The following is a 21,908-nucleotide window of genomic DNA, read 5'->3' as shown; positions in this document are numbered from 1 at the left end:
TTTCTGCTTTTCTTCCTGTTCCTGGTTTTGTTTTGTAGCTTTCACTTGGTGGGGTGGAATGTATAGTGACTGTGTAGTGGAGCCTGACATGTCCAGATGTGAGGATATGGTGCAGTGTGCATCTCTACATCTATATCAAGGGTGGACTCCCAGGAAAGCTGTTGGATGTGATTTGACATTAGGAAACTGGGACTCTGCCATTGTCCATGCCACAATAATGAACTTGTTACTTTTTATGAGGAACTATGCTGATGTAATCATTTGGGGAACTCAGTAGAAGAGGGAGGATTCAGGAGATGGTACGAAGATCCCAGTTTTATGGAACTATATCTTAAAATGATAATAATATGATAATAGTAAAAAGGTCAACTTTCAAAAATATTTATTTATTTGTTTGTTTGTTTGTTTTAAAATACTCTTACTTAGTTGATTAGGGTATAAATGGTAAAGAGATACAGGAAAATGGGTAAGAGCATTGTTTCCACACTAATATCATTTAGGGTCAGGGGAGAAACAAAGGGAAAAAATCCCACCTAGCCTCCCACCCATCCCAGGTCCCTGATGTGAGGCATGCTCTGAGGGTCCTACTCTAGCAGTTTGGATAGTTCAATACGTCTGAATTGCTGAGAATCTCATTGTTCCAATTGTGATGAAACCTATTCAGAATCCACTGGCAATTTAGTTGGAGGGATTTCCAAAGAAACTTCATCTGACATGATCCCAAACCTGATTCTTGTGTGAGTTTGCCAATACTGGGTCTGGCACAGTCCACCTCCCCAGTCAGCTTATGCACATGCTGGTCATTGCAACTGCTGTGTCAGTTCTATTTCTAGTCCTGTCTTTCATTTGAACCAATGGGTATTGTAGTCCAGCTTGATCCTACCCACTCCACACTCAGTCCTCATGCAAACCAGTGGGAGCTGCAGCCTAGTTGGGTTGATTCCCCAGAACCCCCACCAAGCCTGCTCCCTATCCTGGTTCCTATGCTTGCCAGTATGTAATGCAGACTATGTCAGTCTGTTCCACATCCCATGTAGCTCTCATACTTGTCAATGGTCATTGAAGCCTAGTTCAACACAACCAACACCACTATCCAGCCCACCCACCTATTGGCAGATGCCTTTTTGTCTAACCACCCCTGCCCCATCCTAGTTTTTGTGCTCTCCAGTGGGAGTGGTTACCCACAAGGGAGGTACCTACCATCCCTGCTAGTCCACTCCAATTTATGGATTATGCGCTCTCCATGTGGTTCTGTAGTTTGACTTCACAGAATTAGTCTGCAATGCCAGCCTCTGTCATCTGGTGATGGGGCAGCACCCAATCAATCAACCCACAACCACTCTAATTTGACATACACCAGTGGGAATAGTTAGCTCAATCTGACCCTTCACCAGTCTAGCTCACTTGAAAAAAAAATAAAGGCAAACCTTTAAAAAAAGGATCTAAAGAATTTATTTGAAAAAAATTTTAAATAATTTTAACGAATTAACCTTTTATTATGCAATTCCATAGGCTTTGGAATTTCCCTTATCCCCTCTCCAAATCCCCCTCACTGAGTTACCATATGCTATTCCTGTGGTATAGTTCTTTTTTTATTTTTTTATTTTTTATTTTATTTTTTTATTTTTTATTTTATTTTTGACAATCTTTATATAGGTAATTAGGGTAAAAAAAATTCAAGGGCTATAGGAACGTGGGTATGGCTATCATTTCCATATTGTTTCCTTCATGTTTAAAGTGGGGTATTAAGGCAGAAGGCTCACCCAGTTTCCCTCCCACCCCAGGCCACGGATGTGGAGCATACTCCGAGGTTCTTGCTCAAGTGGTTTTGATGATTCACCAGTTATGAATCATTGACAATCTGGCCACTCCAAGCATGAGAAGGTCTTTGAAGAATCCACTGATTGACATATTCCATTATAGTCTTTGTGATTGAAATATTCCATTATAGTCTTTGTTTGCCCAGTATTTCACTGCCCACGTATACCTGAGGTGGTTGATTCACATTTTGTGCCTTCTGTCTTTTCTTGGTAAGGATTCTGAGTCAGGTATTTTGATTGGGGAGATCACCAAAAAACTTTGAGGTGTTTCCAGACCAGATTCTTGCATGCACTAGCAAGCACATGGCCTGGCACAGTCCATCGCCCTGAGTATCTGGTGGTTGCAATCACTGGGTTGGTTCTGTTTTCAGCCCCAACTTCCACTGGAACAAATGGGTTTGCAGTCCAGCCTGGTTTTGCCAAGCACATACTTGGCCCTCACATAAATCATTGTGAGCTTCAGCCTAGTTGGAGCAACACACAGTAACCCCCATGAAGTCAGCCCCATCTGTGTTTGCCAGTATGTGCAGCAGACTAGCCTAGTTTGTCCCACACCGCATTCGGCTCTCATACATGTCAATGGGTACTAAAGCTTAGTTCCAACTAATCAGCTCAACTATTCAACCCTCACTAATATTGTTGGGTGCCTCTCTGTGTAGCCACCCCAGCCCCGTCCTAGGTTTTGTGCTTTCCCATGGAATGGTAACCCCAGAGGGAGGAGACCACCATTTCCCTCCCAGGCCTCTCCCATTACTGGATTGTGTACTCTCCAGGTAGTTCTGTGGTTTGACTCGACAGAATTAGGTCCCAGTGCCAGCTTCTGCCAGCTGATGCCGTGCCTAAATCCCAACAACCCTCACCCACTCTAATTTTGTTTGCACCAATAGGAATAATCAGCCCAGCCTGGCTTTTCCCTGATCTAGTCCACATGAGGTGCACTAAGCCCTGCTTAGTCTGGTCTGCCCCCATCTCAGCCCACACTCTCCAGCGGGAGTAGCTGTCCAGCAAAGGAACCACTCCTTATTCCCCTGCCCACTCTGCCCCCTCCCTTCCTGGTTCTCACACATGCTGCTTGGGCTCTGTGGTCACAACCGGGACAGGCAATCTCACCTTGCCATTCTGTATTGCGCACCAGTCTTTGTCACGAGCCAACCAGGCTCGACCCACACTGTTCTGGTGCTTGGATTTGCCAGTGGATGATGTGAACTGATTCAGCCTGGTCTTCCCCCGACCCATGCCAGATGTATGCCAGTGAGAAACTTTCCATGGCCTGTTCTGGGCTGTTTCCTATCATGTTTCTTGCGCTTACCTGCCGGGGCTGTGTCCTGCCAGAGGAGTTGCCCAGGCTCCTCCATCAGGACCTCTCCCCAGGCCAGATTTTTCACGTAGCAGGGCATTCATGGGCCAGCCCTACTCAGTTCACCTCCTGTCCTAGCAGGAACAGTGGCTTTTCCTGGCTGGCCTTCAACCCAAACTGGTTCTTTCTGTTGGATATTTCAGCCAAGCCATGACTCACCCATACGCACACAGAGCTCACACATGGTTCAGTAGGGGCTGAGACGTAGCCTAGTCCATCCCACAACTGCTCTGTTCCTCCAGAACACCAGAGGGCATTGGAGTCTGGCCTGGCTCAGTGCATCCAATCCCAGTCCACACTTGGGCCAATGGTACTACAACCATTTCCTGATCAGGATGCAGCCCCATTCCAGGTCACACGCCCCTTGGTGGGAACTTCAACCCAGCTAGGGTTGTCCCCTTAGCTCCTCATTGGGCCTGTTCCCAGCCATAGATCACGCGCATGCCAGTAGTTGCTCTGACTCAGCTTGGCACAGTCCCTCACCTGTCCTGACCTCTGCCTTAGACACTGTGGCTTATCATTCCTAAGCCACATGCAGACCAGTAGGTGCAGGAGCCTAGCTTGGCATGACCTGTGCTCCATCCTCATTTCTAGTTTCACTTGTGGGCTAAGGTTTGCTCAGTCCTGCGCAGTACACCTTGTTCCATTGCCAATTGACACATTACTCAGATGTTGGAGCTACTTTCCCCAGCTTGTCTGACCCCTAAGTCTGGACTACATGTTCTCCAGTGGGAGCTATGACTCGTCAAGGAAGTTTCTCATGTTCTTCCACTCCCAGACCCAGTTTTCATACATGCCATGGGGTTTAGGCCAGGTTACGGCAAAGTCCGGCCTTCCATTTGGCTTTGCATGAGCTCCTGGATGTTGCAGTCCCACCCACCTCACACCCTATTTAAAATGCGCATTTGGGTGCTACTTCCCTGACCAGTCCAGACTATTGTCAGTTCCTTTATCTGTGATTCATGGCAGATTCCTTGGTCACACCTAGCTTAGTCTGTTTCCACTCCTACTCTTGGGCTAACCAGGGGCTAAAATTTTCACAGGGTTTGGCAACCCCCCCCCCCCCCAGAATATTCCTGCGGATATGGTTCTTGAGTGCTAGTTATTGTCATGCTCCTGTCTAATGTGACCCTTCTCCTGATCCATCATCATGTCGGGTAAGTGGATATGATTCTGCTAGACAAGCCCTGAGCCTTAGTTTTTGCATGGACTGGTGTTCAGTGGTCAGCATTGTACAGTGATTACAAGTTCTTCAAAGGAAAGTTTACTATCATTGGGAACCTTTATGATTGCTTCATGTCCTAGAAGCACAATGGGTTCAACCTGGAGCTACCTAGGCAGCAATTCAAAGAACCAAAACCCCAGAAGTTTCAGCCAGGTGGCTAGTGTACATTTGGTGCCAGGTACTACCTGGCTGTGACATCTGGAATTTTGGGTTTTTCAATTGCTGTTTAGGTAGTACGTGTGTCTTGCATCTGGGATCCAGGCATGAGATGCCCTGACCTGAGACCCACCAGCAGCTATGAGTCTGTTGGAAGTTTCAACTTCTAGGCCCAAGGTCATGCCCCTCCCCACCCCATTCACCACCGAATGAGGGCGACAGGTGGGCCCTGGACCTGCCCAGTAACTAAGACTTCCCCCCTCAGTTGGTGTACTCATCCAGAATGCAGTTCCAGGAGCCCATGCTGGCCCAGGGACAGCTCACCATGTGCACGTGGTGGCTGGCCTTTGGGATTCAGGCATGAGACACCCTGATCTGAGACCCACTTGTAGTATAGTTCTTCATAACCAGTCATATATCCATCTTTGTAGGCATGGACACTAGCAAGAATCCAACATCCTATTGTCATAATGTATTTCACAATTTAATTGGTAGCCCATCTTTAGTGTGGCAGTATAGATGCATACTGCATTGTATCCTCACATCTGGATATGATAGTCTCCATTACACAGCAATTATTCATCTCCCTAAATGAAAAGCCACAATACAAAATCAGGAAAAAAAGAAAAATAGAAATTCACAAAGCCACGAAGTTCTCAAGATGTTTTGATAGTTCAACAGCTCTTTATTGTCAATATGCCACTCCAATTGTGATGAAATCTCTCCATAATCTATTTGCTTCTATGGTCCAATGCATAATTTCCAACTGCCCTGATATTCACTCCCAACTCTTTGCTGCACTAGTTGAATGATTTGTTTTGTTCTCTGTCTTCTATTATTGTGCTTGGTGTCCTCTGCAGGTTCCAATATTCACTTGAATATGCTGTCCACTGTTCCATCTAATCCACTGAGGGGGCCCAGCTTTGGCACATGCACTCCATGGTGAGGCCATAGAACTTACATTTCTCTTCATAATTGGAATTCTGAGTCCAGCTTCAGTTAGAGGGATATCCAAAGACTGCAAGGCTTTTGACAAAAAATAAATAAATAAAAAGAAAGAAAGAAAGAGAGAGAGGAAGAGAAAGAAAGAAAGAAAGAAAGAACGAAATAGAGAGAGAAAGAAAGAAAGAGAGAGAAAGACAGAAAGAAAGAAAGAAAGAAAGAGAAGGAGGAAGGGAAGGAGGGAGGGAGGGAGGGAGAGAGAGAGAGAGAGAAAGAAAAGAAAGAAAGAAAGAAAGAAAGAAAGAAAGAAAGAAAGAAAGAAAGAAAGAAAGAAAGAAAGAGAGACAGAGAGACAGAGAAAGATACAAGCAGGAATCATTAACCATAGATGTTCTTGTTATGTTAATCCTGGAAAAGACATACTTAACAATGTACAAGTATTGTTGAAGATATTAACTTTCAAGAATCTCATAGTGCTAAGATGTTACATGTATACAGGACAGTTTTACCAGGAACTGGAGACCCTAAGTGCCTCTCATCCCATCTTGCTCCTACATTTTCAGAGAAATGGACCCCAACTGCTTTTAGGAAAAAGGGGCATCATCACCCACTCTTAGCTATTTCCTGCTGAGAGGGGGAGATGTTGGGTAACAGCAGCAGTAGGAGTCCATCTAGTGGTTTCTGATAGAAGATAGAAGTCATCATGTGTTTGATGTACATCCTGGCACTTGAAAGACTTCTCTTTTTTGAAGTCTAGATAACAAAAGATAACACAGTTATACCTCTTCCCAGCGTAGCAGATTGTGAGTTCGGTTAGTAGTTTGAATATTTGAGCTCCAGAGCTTAGATGCAAAAGAATTGTTAGGGTTCAACCTTAAATATTAATTTAAGACTTTGAACTAGATTTGTATCAGTCTAAATTAACTCCTTTAAGTCTCAAATTTTGGCTCCGGCTCTGGGTCCCCACCCTCCCTCACAATGTCCAATAGGATCGCTCCAGTAACCCCTCAAAACAAATGAACAAACATACAAACGAACAAAAAATCTAGAATGGACAGACAACAACAAGGAAAGCGTAGAATCAGACAGGAAATGGCCAGTGTGGATTCAAACATGCCTTACTATGTGGGACACAAAGATTAGTTACGCCTCACTGGGGTATTGAGGATTTCTCTGCACACCCCTCCTAAAAATAAATAATGTTCTGTACTTAAACTGATGACACATGTCTTACTAGAGTTATAAGCCAGTTCAGACCATCCAAAAAACAACCAAGTTCAGCAAAATCATGCTTCAACACTATAAACAGCTAAATAATAAAATGAAAATAGACATAGGACAGCTGGATAGTAATCTATACCCATTTTGAGGTGTATAGAACCCAGTTGAATATAAATCAAAATTGAAATGTCTATGAAGAAGTCACAGGATGTAGTTAAGACCCGCATTTTCCTATTAACATATTGGTTAATCAATACGATGTCAATTAATGCCATAATGTTGTAAATTGTTGTTGATGTTATATTGGGGCTTTTAATTGATTGGGACAATACTTTACTGGCTTTACTTCAGACCAGAGATGGTCTCACCAAGAAATTGTTAAACCCACTAGGATAATAAGACACTGGTCTTTATGCTTGGTAAATACTTCCAATGAAAGAATCTCAACTGAATTTGAACTGTGGTAATGCAACAAGGTGGAGAAGTCCACCATGGGGAGGGGGTTTGAGGAGGGGTGGGGGAAATCCCAGGGCCTATAACACTGTATCACATAATGCAATAAAATTTTTTTTAAAAGTAAGCAGTGTGTGAAGAGGATTGGTGTGTTTTATTCCAGAGGATTCAATTCCACAAAAGAATTTGGATGAGTTGCTCCTGGGAAGAATTCTGCCCAATATGTACCTGTCTGAGATCAATATATTGTTTCGCTGCTGGGGTCCGTGTGGTAGGTGTGGATGGCACGAAAGTGAAGAGAACAGCTCCCCTGTTTGGCAGGGCCCGGGGGAGCTTCCAGCTGTTTGGCAGGGCCCGGCATATTTCTCTCTGACCACCCTGACGCTGTTTCATCCCCTGGCTGCATGGACACTCAAGCACCCCACTAAGAATTCTGTATTCTTTTGAGGCATTGTTGTTTGCCATTGTTTCCAGCAATGTGAACTTGAGAATTAACGTCATGGATAGTGTTTTGGTGAATGGGCCTTTGACAATTTACACACAGGAGCACAATTAAGCCCATGCCATTTTTGGACACCTTATTGGGTACTTAACCAATGTCTTAGAATTTGGCCCAGACATGTAGCACACCTTCTGGGAAGGGGCTTGAAAATATCCTAAATATTAATGGAAGTGATGAGAGTGAGAGCTGAAACTGCTATGGCAATAAATATAGTTATTATTATCTCAAAGGTTAGCCTGCCTTTGCAATTTTTGGGAGCCTAGAAAATGTAATTTTTTAGCCACTTTTATAATTTTTAACTAGCAGAATTAAGGATGTTTATTAACAAAAAAAGCTTTTGATTATTGCTTTATTGTTTATGGGGTTGTAGGAGTTTATAGTTGTAGGGGGATTCAACATTTGAAGTTTCTGTTTTAAATTTTAGGTTTTTCCCTCATAACCTATTTTCCCATTAAGTGATGGGAAAATTGTAGAAGCAGAAATGTGGTGGAAAAGTACCACTAATTAGCAGGTAATTGCATGTGTCTTGGCCTTGGAGTCCTGGCTGTTGCTCCATGGCTGCTGTTGTAGAATAAACAATAGCTTGCTTTGAAGAATATGAACACAGCATTTTGCAAAATTATCTTTAGGAACACCTGCCTAACCTTGAAGTGCAGACGGAGTGACCAAATATCTGTACATGCCCCCTTAATTTTGAAAAGAAAAAAAATAGAATAGTTACTTGTGCAGAAACTTGAGAAGGGTTTTGAGTAAATAAAAAGGACAGCTTCTTCCTGAGCTGTTGTGAGAATGCACCAAACATCTGTGTCTGTGTCTTTCTTTATCATTGACTCCATGCACCCTTCCTGAGCTCTGAACTCGGTTGGAGCTGAACTCAGGCATTTCACCATGCTTTTTTGTCCTCCTCTGACTGATTTTTGGTAGGTGTTGTATGAAATCATAAACATGTTTGAAGGTAGTATTTCATACATGCTAGACTCTAGAATGGAAAGAATCTGACAATGTTTAGTACATATTTAGTACATGTCTCTGTTGTGACATTTGAATTCATTACCATTCCTTAGCCTTTGTCCATCAAATCTCCCTGAGATGTTGTATATAATTGGAAACCTGGATGCTTTTTCTTGATTGGCACTTCACCTTCATGGGAGGTAAAAGGTGTGTAAATAGTTTGACACACTAATTATATACACACACTGAGTATTCTTATGTTTATAGTGCTTAATCCAATCCTCTTCGTAAAGGTGCTGTTTATTCTAGTGACACAAGACTATAAGTTGTAAGAGTCAGTCTATGATATAACACGATTAGCCTCCAGTATTTCCAGAATCTCATATGGGCAACAGCATAAGTACCTGCTGTTCCACTTTTGATCCATTTCTCTGCAAATGGAAAAGCAGTGGAAGATGGCTCAAGTATTCATAGCCCAGATTCATGTGGGAAATCGAAAGGATACCGCTTACTATCTTTAGTGTGGCCCAATTATGGATATTACAACCATTTGGGGAGTGAGCCAGTAGGTGGAAGATTCTGTGTGTCTTTCCTCCTGTCTATCCTAACTCTATTAAATGTTCTAAATCTTGATATATTTTAAGCATTGTTTTTATGCAAGGTTTGAATATTGCTTTCATGTTTTAAGTACAAATATAGTAATTTGAAAGTCATGGTTTATGATAGAAGAAGCAAGTTATTCAAAATTACTTACAGTAATTTCAGACTACTCCACAAGATACAGGAAGCAGGAAGTTAGAAGGCAAATAAAGTAGCCAGGACACAAACCAGCACCCAAATAAGATTCTAGTGCATGGAAGATGAGAACTTTAGCCATCAGGCTACTGTGCCAGAATATAATAGTTGATTTTTTTTAAGGATTTGTTTATTTTTATTTGAAAGGCAGGTATACAAAGAGGAGGAGACTTAGAGAATCTTACATCTGATAATTCACTCCTAACAGGGTACAACAGCCAGAGTTGCACCAATCCAAAGTCAGGAGCTTAGAACCTTTTCTGGGTCTCCCACGTGGGTGTAGGATCCCAAGGCTTTGGGACATCCTCCACTGTTTTCCCAGGCCCCTGTAACTAAATTCTGTGTTCATATGGGATCCTGGTACATGCAAGGCAAGGACTTTAGCTGCTGGCTACCATGCCAGGCTCTAGTTGAATTTTTTTTTTTAAAAATACATCTATTATTTGAAAAGTAGGGATCAAGTTACAGGGGAAATATCTCTCTCACACACATACACAGAGACAGAAAGAGAAAGAAAAAGAGGGAGGTAATTATTTCCATTGATTTATTTCCACAGTAGCCACACAGCCATGACTATGCCAGGCTGAAATTAACAACCCAGGCTCCATCAAATGTGCAGTATATCTTCTGTACATTTCTTCCAGAAATCCATGCATGTTGGTCATCTTAAATTATTTTCCCAGGTATATTAACAGGGGGTTTAGTCTGTTAGGAAAAATCAGTACTTGAAGAGGTGCTCATATAAGACACCAGCATTGTGGCAAGCTGGTTATTTTTATTCATTGTTTTTCCCAAAGATCCATTTTTATTTACTTGAAAGGCATCTATTTGGAATGGGAAAGACAGAGATCCCTGTTCCACAGTTCCTTCCCACTTGAGCTGGGCTGAAGCCAGAAGCCAGTGAATTTATTTGGGTCTTTCATGTGAGTGCAGACTTAAACACTTGGTACATCTGTGTAGACTTCCCTGATGTATTTACAGCTGGATCCTGAAGGAATTAGCTAGGACCCAAAGCAGTTGTCCACACAAGATACAAACACCATAGGCTGTGGGCTCTACTTACTAATTTGTAGTGCTGGCCCTCAATTTTGAATCTGTTGTAGGTAATACTTTTACCTTGTTTGCGAATTGATTAGATTTTAACCTATGTAATTTCAAATCCCTGAAGAAAAGGATTGTAACTGTGGAATTTTTCTGTCATTTGGAAATGACAGGACAATGGGGCCAGTGAATATTAACAGGAACTGCTAATCAGAATACGTGATACTCAAAGCTAAAGTTCCATTTACTGCTTTTAAGATTTTTATTCATGTATTTTGCATATTTATTCAAAAAGAAGAGTGACAGAATCTGAAAGAGTTGAGTTTTCACATAGTAGTTCACTACTCAAATGCTTTTAAAAACCAGGGCCAGACCAAGATGAAACCCAGAGCCAGAAACTCCAGCTGGGACTCCCAAGTGAGTGGCAGGAAACCAGGTACTTAAACTGGATCAGAAGTAGAAATGGAACCTTGTCCTAAATAGTACATACGGCATGTGGACATCCCAGTGACTTAGCCTGTTACACAACAATACTACCCTTGATTTTAGAGTTTTGAAAGTTATTTCATAGGATCTCTCTTTGTTGCTATTGAATCTGCCTTCCTATCTTTATCAATATATCTTCTGCACAGAATTTTAACACAATAAAAATTTAATGTAGTCACATTTATCATTACATATTGTGTTAAAGGGATATAGTATGAATTAACAACCTCTGTACTCTCAAATATATCTATTTTATTTACTTTTTATCTTTTGCCCATCCAGTTCACATCATCTGCTGGCAATTGTGGTCCTGAGTCCTGGCTGTTCAGAGGAAAAGAGTGGTATGTGGGTCGGGCTGGCTACAGATGCAACCCAGCAACACTCATGGATACTAGGGCTGGTAACAGTCTGGGCAGGCCCAGGCTTTTGCACCCAAATATGCATCCTAAAACAGGGTGTGGGGCAAGCTGGGCTACAATGTGCATTAGCTCATACAATGCCAAGATAGAAGAGTTGATTATGCCAGACAATAGTCTAACACCCATTGAAATCTATGAGCTCTGGGACTGGGGGTGGATCAGTTAGGGGAACTTGGAAAACTCCCTTAGTGGGGTACAACTCTCACTGATGATCACATGGTTCAGGCCTGGGGATTGGACAAGCTGGGCAAAGTAGTTCCAACTGTTGGCTGATGTTGGTTGGATATGGAAGGGGGCAGACAGGGCAGGGCTGAGCAAACCTTAGCTCACCACAAGAACAGAAATCAGGCTGGAATATATGTCATGCTGATGTAGGCTCTTCACTGACTGATCTGTAAGGATTCTAGGCCTCAGCATCGAAGGCAAAAGCTAAGACAGATGAGGGGCTATGCTAAGCTGGATCAGAACAACCACTGGCATGCACACGATCTATGCCTAAGAGTGGGCCTGGTTGGGGAGCTAGGGTGATGTCCTTGCAGGGTAGCAGTTCCCACTGGTGAGTATGGGGGCCAGAGTGTGGGCTGGATTCTGATCTGGATATGGCTGCAGTCTCCCTTAACACAAGTGTGAACTGGGACTGGATGCACCAAGCCAGGCTAGACTCCGGCACCATCTGTGTCCTAAAGAACAGGGTAAATGTAAGATGGACTAGGCTAGGTCTTTGCCCTAGCTGAGCCATGTGTGAGCTGTATCTGGATATGGATGGGCCTTGGGTGGGCTGAAAGATCCAATAGTAAGAACCAGAATGGGGTGGATGCCAGTCAGGAAAGGTCATTGTTCCTGTCACAACAGGAGGAGGACTGAGTAGGGCTTGCCCATGGAGCCACCAGTGTGAGTATAAGATCTGGTATTGGGAGAGGTTCTGGTGGAGGAGTCTTTGGAACTCTTCTGTCAGGACACAGTACTTGCAGGTGAGCATAACAACCATAATAGGGAGCAGCCTAGACCAGGCCAGGGAATTGTACCCACCAGCATACATTTGGCATAGGTTGGGGGCAGACCAGGCTGAACCAGTTCACATCACCCACTGGTGAATCCAAGCACCAGAACAGTGTGGATCAGACCAGGTTTTGTTGCAACAAATATCAGTACACATTATGGCTGGGATTGGGTGCCTACTGGACTGGAGTAGGCTGTAACACCCACCCGTGGTGGCAGGAATTGGGTGTGGGCTGGGCTGAGTCAGACTACAACACCCACTGCCAACAACCAAGTTGAGGGGGGCCATGCCAGACTGAGCTGCAGCACCTAACCAGCACATGTGAAAACCAGGGGGAAGGGGCAAAGCTGGAAGGGGACTGTCAGGGAATACCATGCCAAATAATCAACCTACTGAAGAGCATGAGTCAGGATTTGGGCAGACCAGACTGGAATGGCTACAACATCTGTGAGCCTCATGTGAGTTAGACCAGGAAGAAGGCAGGCTGGGCTGACTGTTCTTACTGGTGCAAACATAAATCAGAGTGGGTGAGGGTTTGTTAGGTGTTGCTGCAGCATCAGCTGGAAGATGCTGGCAAAGGGACCTAATTCTGTCAAAACTGCAAAACCACCTGGAGAATGCATTATCTTGCAGTTGGAGTGGCCCAGTAGGGAAACAGTGGGCACTTGCCTCTGGAGTTATTACTCCCACTGGAGAGCATTAAAGCCAGGACTGGGACAGGGATGGCTAGACAGCACGGCACTTGACAGCATGTGTGTGGACAGGATAGTGGTGTAGGTTGTGCTGAACTAGGCTTCAATGCCCATTGACATGTATGAGAGCTGAATGGGATGTGGGACAGGCTAAACTACTATTTTGTTGCACATACTGGCAATCATGGGAGCCAGGGTAGGAGGCAGTCCTGGTGGGGATTATTGAGAGTAGCCCTGACTAGACTACACCTCCCACTGGTTTGCCTGAAAGCCAAGTGTGAAGTAGACAGAATCAAGCTTGACTAACACCCATCAGTTCATGTGGAAGACAGGGCTGGAAACAGAACTGACCCAGCTTTTGCAACTACTAGCATGTGCATAAACCATTTGGGGTGAAGGACTGTGCTGGCCCTTGTACTGGCAAGCACACACAAGAATCAGGTCTGAGATCATCCCAGACAAAGTTTCTTTTGGGATTCCTTCAACTCAACTGCTGATCTCCAAACTCCAACCATCAAGAGACTATGTCAGCCAGTGGATTCTGAAGAGATTTCATTATGCTTGCCGTTTATCTCTCCCCTTACTCTAGATACAGAAAAAATAAAAATATTAATGTAGAAACAATGGTCTTACCCAATTTCCTGTGGCCCTGGACTTTTTGTGTCCTAATTGACTAGTAAAGATTAACAAAATAAAAGAATTAATTAAAAAAAAGTGAACTATTGTAGCCAGTGGATTCTGGAGAGATTTCATCATGCTTGGAATGACAAGATTGGCAACAATTCAGAACTGTTGAACTACCAAAACCACTTGAGTAGGACCCTGGGAGCATTCCCCCATTGGGGTCCTGGCATGGGCGGGAGGCTGGGTGGGACTTTTCCCTTTATCTTTCTCCTTACCCTAGATTCTGAAAATAATAATAACAATAATAATAATAATAATAATGTTGAAACAAGGTCTTACCCACTTTCCTGTAGTCCTTGACCCTTTGTGCCCTCATCAACTATGTGAAGACTATCAGACGAGATCGGGCGTGTTCAGGGCGGTATGGCCATAGACCATGAAGACTATCAAATGAAATAATTAAAAAGAATAAAACTTTAAAACCTAAAGATGATTATAGTATTTTATATGTGGGTGTATAAATAAATATATACTTTGAAATCTGTGATTTGATTGTGAAAATTAACCCAATGATACAGAATACAAGGAATCATATCTTTTCTGAAAAATTACAAGTAAATATGTATAGTTTTATTTACAGAAAAGGTAATAACATTTCCAATATCATGTCATTTTTGTCTTAAAGCATAAAGAAATTAAGTTAGACAAAGTTGCCAACAGCAATAGAAGAAAGGTAACTAAGCACTTGGCTAAGAAACTAGTTGAATATGCATTAATTACAATGTCTGAGAATGCATTTTCATATTTGGTTAAAATCACCTTTACTACACCTATCTGTCATGAGTTCAACATTTGACTTAAAGAGTATCTATGTATGCAGGAAGAAGTATACAACAACTGGTTTTGCATAAGTTTACATAGAGAATGTAGTAAGATTATCCACCGTACAAATCATGAATCCAAGCCTTTGGCCTCAGGTTTTCAAAAAAAATACTAGTTATTACTACATCATGATTGTCAAATATTTTGAGTATATGCAATCATGCTTATCTTTAAATCTATCTACCAAGTATGGACATGTTTATTACCTATTGTAACCACACTGTTGAATTACTGTTAGTAAAAGAATGCAGGCTTAACATCAAGATTTAAAGGATTTCTCTACCATTTTCCTTGCAGAAGTTGCAAACTAAAAACAATTCAAGTGCAAATAATTTTATTGCATTAACCAAATATTTAAAGTGTTAGTGAAGAGAGCAAACACCCATGGCCAAGAGTATAATCAATCTAAAAAACAGTCAAATCAAGAGATAAAGATCCATAAATAACTGGAGGAAAAACAACAATGAAGACTTTCTGAATCTTAGATAACGGTTATAACTGCTTGTATCATGTTATGATAATTTACTGTAAATAACCTTAACCATAGGCTAAAATAGATTTAAGTTTTGGCTCTGTAATTTGGTGTTAATTTGTACATATTTTTATTTGTACTAAAATGAGGCTTACCAGTTTTTCATTTTTATTCAGATGTATAACATATTCTTATATGTAATATTATACAATTATAAATGTTTAATTATTGGCTGTAGGTTTTAAAAAATAATGCCAGTTATATATTATTTGCATAACAATATTATTACAATATAACTAAAAACATTTCCAAGCTCTTTCACTCCCAAAACAGGTGACAGTTATTCATTGCAAGGATACCAGTCCTCAACAGACCCGGTGGTGAGGGCTAACAACAAAGCAGATCAGACTGTAAGACAACTGGCCACCTAGGCAGCTGTGGCCACACTGATGTTACTCTCCTCCTCTCTTAAACCTGCCTATTTGCTACAAGATTGACAGAACCTGCTTGCTGCAGCAGGCCAGTAGCACCCAGATGGGTGGATTTTCTTGGAGAGGACAAAATACCCTTGAGCTCTCACATAGTATTCCTACTTACATTTATTCACAATTCTTTGCATGTGGGATCTGATTCATTACTCAAGTTCTTATCACTTCTCAGCCTTTTGGCTAAGAACAAGTGCATTACTCAGGTTCCTGACACCTCTATTTTCCTGCCCATTACGCTCCCTGTCCCACCTGCTCCACTCAAAACAAAGATGCCTACTCATCAAGTTAGAGAACACCAACCAGGAGAAAACTTTAGATTTTATTCATATGCCCACTCACAAAAAAATTCTGTTATTTATTCGCCAACTCCCTACAAACTCTCCTCCCCTTGCTGACTATCTGCCTTATCTGATTCCTGTTTGCAAGCTGCTCTGGGAGCATGTGGACTGGTATCTTCCACATTCCAATCTAACCTTTTCAGTGGATTCAGACACGCTTCCTCTCTAACCAGGAGATTCGGTTCTGACTCTTCACCTGGTCTCACTTCAGCCACGGAGGACTGGACCTCAGATAGTGCTTGTCACCACACCCAGTGCAGCCAAATTTCTTGACCACACCTCAAACCTTTCCAGCCATTACCTCATCTTACTGGGAGGTTCAACAGACAGGGCCTACTATACTAACCTTTAAACACTAAGATGCCTCCCCTGCCTCTTGAACATACTAGTAATCCTACTCTACCTTCTGATAACTGAGCAGATCCCTACATATGACAGATCACATCACTGGCAGAAATAGCTTTACAAACTGCCAAGCACTGAATCTTCCAAAAACAAGTAGAGGGAAAACCTATATATTCCTAAAAAAGAAAAAACAAGTGTGTTACTACTATCAATAAATCAGGCATAGTGAACAAAACCCAGGTAACAACTCTAATCTTGATATTTAGAAATCCACACTCATGTCATTGTTCATTCTGATACTCACTCCACTGATAATTATAGGTCCCTTACTAACTATTGCCCCTTGCCTCCTGAGGTTTATCCAAGAAAAATTTTGTGTGGCCTAATGAGTTACTTTCTATTTTAAAGATTTATGTATTTTCATTGCAAAGTCAGATATACAGAGAGGTGGAGAGACAGAAAGGAAGATCTTCCATCTGATGATTTACTCCCCAAGTGAATGTAACAGCCGGTTCTACACCAATCTGAAGCCAGGAGCCAGGACCATCTTCTGGTTCTCCCACATGAGCACAGGTTCCCAAGGCTTTGGACTATCCTTGACTGCTGTCCCAGGCTACAAGCAGGGAGTTGGATGAAAAGTGGGGCTGCAGGGACCAGAACCGATGCCCATTTGGAATTTCAGAACATTCAAGACATTAGTCACTAGGCCATGGCAACAGGCCCTAACAAGTTAGTTCCAAGCAGATGTTACTGCACACCTACATTCCAGTACCTGTGGTGCTACCTCCAGACCTCAATTAGGGACAATACCGCCTTCCAGCAGGAAGTACCCAGATTTACTTTGTCCCCCATTTTTTTATTATCAAGAGGCTGGAATAATGGTTATCAAAGTTACGGGAAGTGGATGGACACCACAGTGACCTCAAGCAGAGATCTGGGATGCTGCAAAGGTAGCTAAAGCCAGGTATGGGCCAATGATGGACAAAGACCACATTCCTTGTACTAGCAGGATTCAGGCAGGACTGATGCCAGCACCAGAGGGGTTGTAAAACCTTTATTTCTGCTATCCTACTTGTCTTTCCCACTTGCAGTCCTCTCCTCTCCTGTACATTCCTCCACCTCACGGGAAAGGTTCAGTAATGGACTTCTCTTTGATTACAAAGGTCTGTTTGTACTTGGATGGCATTTTCTTTCTTGCGTGGTGGGCAGATCTATCAGTGGATAATATGTATTGATTAGTAAAAGCAAATAAGAACTTTTTCAGTGAAAGCAGTTATTCCACAAATGTTCTGGGTGGTATCTGGTTTAGTGTCCTGCAGGCAAAGAGGAATGATGATACTGATGCACAAGTAAGGGAAGGAATAAGCTTTTATAAGGCAGCTAATAAAACATTCCTCATAGTGGAAGGGGCTGTGGAAAGAGACTCTTTCCATAAGTTGAAATTCCTATTTTGGGGTTATTTATATAATTCAAATGAACCTATCTTTAAATGCCTACAGGACGATTATTGCCCCTTACTTTTAGTACGCAAAGGGTAAATTTTGTGTATCTAAGAAAAAAATCTCTTTTTCTAGTTTTGTTGAAATGACCTGGAGTGATTTGTTGCAATTAGATCTTAATACTGTTTTTGCATTGTGCTTGAGTCACCACATTTCATATACATAGTCTATGGATTGTAAGACGGAGATCTAGTCTAAGAAGGCATCTTGCTTCTTTTTGCTTTCGTATCGCTGAGATCTATTTAAAAATAAAAATACAGTACAGTCAAGAAGTGTTTAAAGAATGCATCAATAGACATGAGTTGGGGCAAGGCTATGTAAAATAATGTTCACTACATCCAATACCTTATGTAGTAATAAAAAGCCACTGAATGTTTTGAAACATACTGCTGGTTGTAATGCAATTTGGATAATTTAGGCCTGTTTCAGAGATCTTCATCCTGCTCTTTTATTAAGCTATTTTCTTTTTTTATTATTTATTTTATTTTCATTTAAAAGTCAGATATACAGAGAGGAGGAGAGACAGAGAGAAAGATCTTCCGTCCAATGATTCACTCCCCAAGTGAATACAATGGCCAGTGCTGCACCAATCTGAAGCCAGGAGACAGGAACTTCTTCCAGGTCTCCCACATGGGCACAAGTTCCCAAGGCTTTGGACTATCCTTGACTGCTTTCCCAGGGTACCAGCAGGGAGCTGGATGGGAAGTAGAGCTGCTGGGATTACAACCAGCACCCATATGGGATCCTGCCATGTTCAAGATGAGGACTTTAGCCACTAGGCCATGGTGTCGTGCACTAAGCTGTTTTCAGCAATCCACTTTCAACTTCATGCTGACTTTTCACAGCTGAGAGCCTCAGCAATTAGGAAATAGACTTTGGCATTCAATGGACTAGGAAATTCAAGCACCGCTTTCATTTGGTCTTATTAAAATCCTTTAATGTACAGTCTTCAATTTTCTTTACAATAGCAATGTTATTTCCCATTTCAAAACTTATGTTAACATAACACATGGTATGAGGTTATTATAATTATCAGTGGTATGAATCCTTGCAATCTTGATGCAGATATTATGCAGCAGCAGCTTAACTGCTTCTTAGGATACCTGCCTTTCTTATTAAAGTACCCAGTTATGAAGTTCATCTGATTCTCTGAAACAGCTTCCTGCTAATGTACATTTTGTGAGGCCACAAATGATATGATCAAATTCTTGGATTTATATAACCCATCTAGGACACTTAGGAGCTCTTGGAGCCCTTAGGATCTGAGTTTTAGTTTAACCCAATTCTATCTGTTGCAATTATTTGGAGCATGAATCAGCAAATGGAAAATCCCAGACTGTTTTTTTCCTGTCACTGTGCTTTTCAAACAAACAAATATTGTTGGTGGCCCCTATAAATGATCATGATTGGCTGCTCCCCATTCTAATAACTTAAAGCAAACTGTTGACTGTTAGGAGCAACAGACTTACGGGCCTTAGATTTGGACTGCCTCACAACCTGCTGCATTGCAAAGCCTGCCTTGGGCAAGCAGGGCCACAGCAAGCAGGATATTAGGCCAGAGCATCCTGTGTAGAGCAAGTGAGATAGACCCTCCACCCTGTTCCTGTTCAAATAATTAATTCCTCCCCTGTTTCAATATGGATGATTAGTTCCTTCCCTGCCTCAAGGAAAAAAAATTAGTTCCAGGAAACCTCTCTCCTTTTCCTCCTCTTTAGAGAAGCAGGTATATGTATGAGGAGTAAAATAAAGAGCATTGGGCATTCTTTTGTGTTGATTTACTTATTTTATTTTTATTGGAAAGGTGGATATACAGAGAGGAGAGACAGAGAGGAAGATCTTCCATTTGATGATTCACTTCCCAAGTGACCATAATGGCTGGAGCTGAGCCAATCTGAAGCCAGGAGCTCTTCTGGGTCTCCTGCTTGGGTGCAGGTTCCCAAAGCTTTGGGCCGTTCTTGACTGCTTTCCCAGGCCACAAACAGAGAGCTGAATGAGAAGTGGAGTTGCTGGGATTAGAACCAGCGCCCATATGGGATCCTGGCACGTGCAAGGCAAGGACCTTAACCACTAGGCCATTCTGTCAGGTCCTGGGCACTCTTTTCTACCAAGTACATGTGTGATGTGTTTCTTGGGACAGCAACTCAGTGGCTAGCAGCCCAGGATTCCCAGTCCACCCTCAGGGCTTGAGCATCATGTCCTGCTGGTCAGGACAGTTGACTTTTCAAAATTTCATTTTCAAGTTTCATATTGGATCAAGATTCTATCATAATCTGACATCTTTTAGCATTAATCAGACAACATGACTTGGGAGTTAAAAAGATTTGCATGCATTTGGGAAGCTAAATTTTGTTTAGTACATAAGATTCTTGCCTTCCCAATTTTCACATATTCCTTATAATATATTATGGGGAGCCGTGCAGTTGGGTCGGATGGCATGGGTGTGTGATGAACACCGCTCCTCAGTTAGCAAGGCTGCGAGGAGTTTCTGGCTGCGTGGCAAGGCCCGGCAGAATGTCTCTGGTCACCTCATTGCTGCCTCACCCATTGTATGGAATTCAGTCACCTCTCTGATGTTTCATAGAATCCTTCTGAGGGTGTTGCTGTTGCTTTTCTGCTAATGTGAAGTGATTCCTGTAACTGGTATGACACCTCAAATTGATCTATCATGTTATGATAAAAACACCTGTAGTAACGTAAGGCTATGACACACAGTTAAAAGTGTACAATAATACAATTGAACTCACTATGTTTCCAAACTTCCTGTTATGTGCCCACTTTTGTCCTAAAGTTTGCCCTAGTATAAGTAATGCTTTCCTTAAGAAATGGCTTGATAATATCTTGCATCAGATGGCAATCATGGAGGTACAAAGAGTTTGTTTACCATGCGTCTCCAACTGTTACAACACATGATATGATGCATTTTAGTTTCTTAGCACAAGAAAGCAAAATATGTGGGGCATCTTCTAAAAGGAAACAAAACAAAACCCCCTCAAAATAGCTTAAATCTCAACCTTATACTGGCACTTATATTTAGGGAAAGAAAAACAATTTATAAGAATTTCTATCTTATATTGGTATTTATATTTAGGGAAAGAAAATAGTTTATATAGATGAAAGGAAGTTTCTTGTAAGAGGCCCTCTGTTTGTAGATTAGCTGAATTGCCTTGGTCCCTTTCACTGCCCTTTAACAAAAGAATGAAAAACAATTGAATCAGCACTAGGTGATGGTGACTGTAATTAATGATTTGATTATAAAATTTAGCAAAGAATCTATGTTATATGCTTTTATAAAATCCTTCTACTTATGATCTTTTAATTATGTATTCTTAATATTTTAGCAATATTAGTTTGATTGTGTTTAGTAAAAGTTGATTTTGAGTATAAGTAAACTACTTGTCACTATGTAACTGCATGCGCTGCCAACCGTGGAGTTCCTGGTTTCAGCCAGGTGATTGCAGGTTTCAATGAGTAATGGTTTGTTAAGAATGTTTTCTTTGAAATAGAAAAATATTTTTTAGGATTGCTTCTTGCATTTTCATAACCATGATGTAATGAAAAATGAAACAACTGGATGTTGTGAAAAAAACTTGTGATGATTTATGTATAAATAAAGAAGGCAACTTTTCTGAGTTGTCCATTATGAGCATCATGCCATAGTGGTCCATGTCTTATCTCTTCCTATCATCTCGCCGATCCACGCATCCTTTGCAAGCTCTCAGTCAGCCAGAGCTGGTCCCCGGCAATATATTGTGCGCAGTCCCTTCTCTAAAATCCAGTCTCAACTAAGTCTAAATTTAATTCAAAAGTTTATAGGTTTACTTGAATTTCAAGACAAACATTAATTATGAGTTATATATTTGCAATGTTCAATGATAGGACAAGCACAGGGTGTATCTTTGCAGTCTAAAAAATAGCATGGTGATTATAAAGGATTAGTAAAGCAGACCATACTGAACATTATCAAGATGGCATTAAATACTAATGTTCCAGGACTTGCATCATTGGCAAGATGTGGCAGAGTGTTACTGTTTATTGCACATGCCTCAGTTCTCATAGACTCATACCTTGTCTCTATGGTTCCCCTAGGCAATGTACTGATAGGATAATCTTTTAGCAACCCTGATTCTATATTTCTGTTTGAGTACATCCTAGTGAAGGCTCTTTGAAATGACTCTTCCTGAAAGTGATCTTGCAACTTCC

General features: G+C 41.7%; 1 long non-coding RNA gene across 1 annotated transcript; it reads right to left on the bottom strand.

The window, feature by feature from the left end:
- Window positions 1-2,383: 2,383 nt before the first annotated feature.
- On the bottom strand, window positions 2,384-16,726 carry LOC121151240. Its single transcript, XR_005883140.1, has 4 exons — window positions 16,716-16,726; window positions 4,501-4,506; window positions 4,182-4,186; window positions 2,384-2,495 (listed from the first exon to the last, which is right to left on the bottom strand). It is a non-coding gene; the product is annotated as an uncharacterized LOC121151240 (long non-coding RNA).
- Between the last annotated feature and the right edge of the window lie 5,182 nt (window positions 16,727-21,908).

The sequence above is a fragment of the Ochotona curzoniae genome, unplaced genomic scaffold (genome assembly GCF_017591425.1).
Source record: "Ochotona curzoniae isolate NIBS_2020 unplaced genomic scaffold, NIBS_Ocur_1.0 contig_2305, whole genome shotgun sequence".
NCBI classification, from domain to species: Eukaryota; Metazoa; Chordata; class Mammalia; order Lagomorpha; family Ochotonidae; genus Ochotona; species Ochotona curzoniae.
This window is presented reverse-complemented; position numbering and strand designations above follow the sequence as displayed.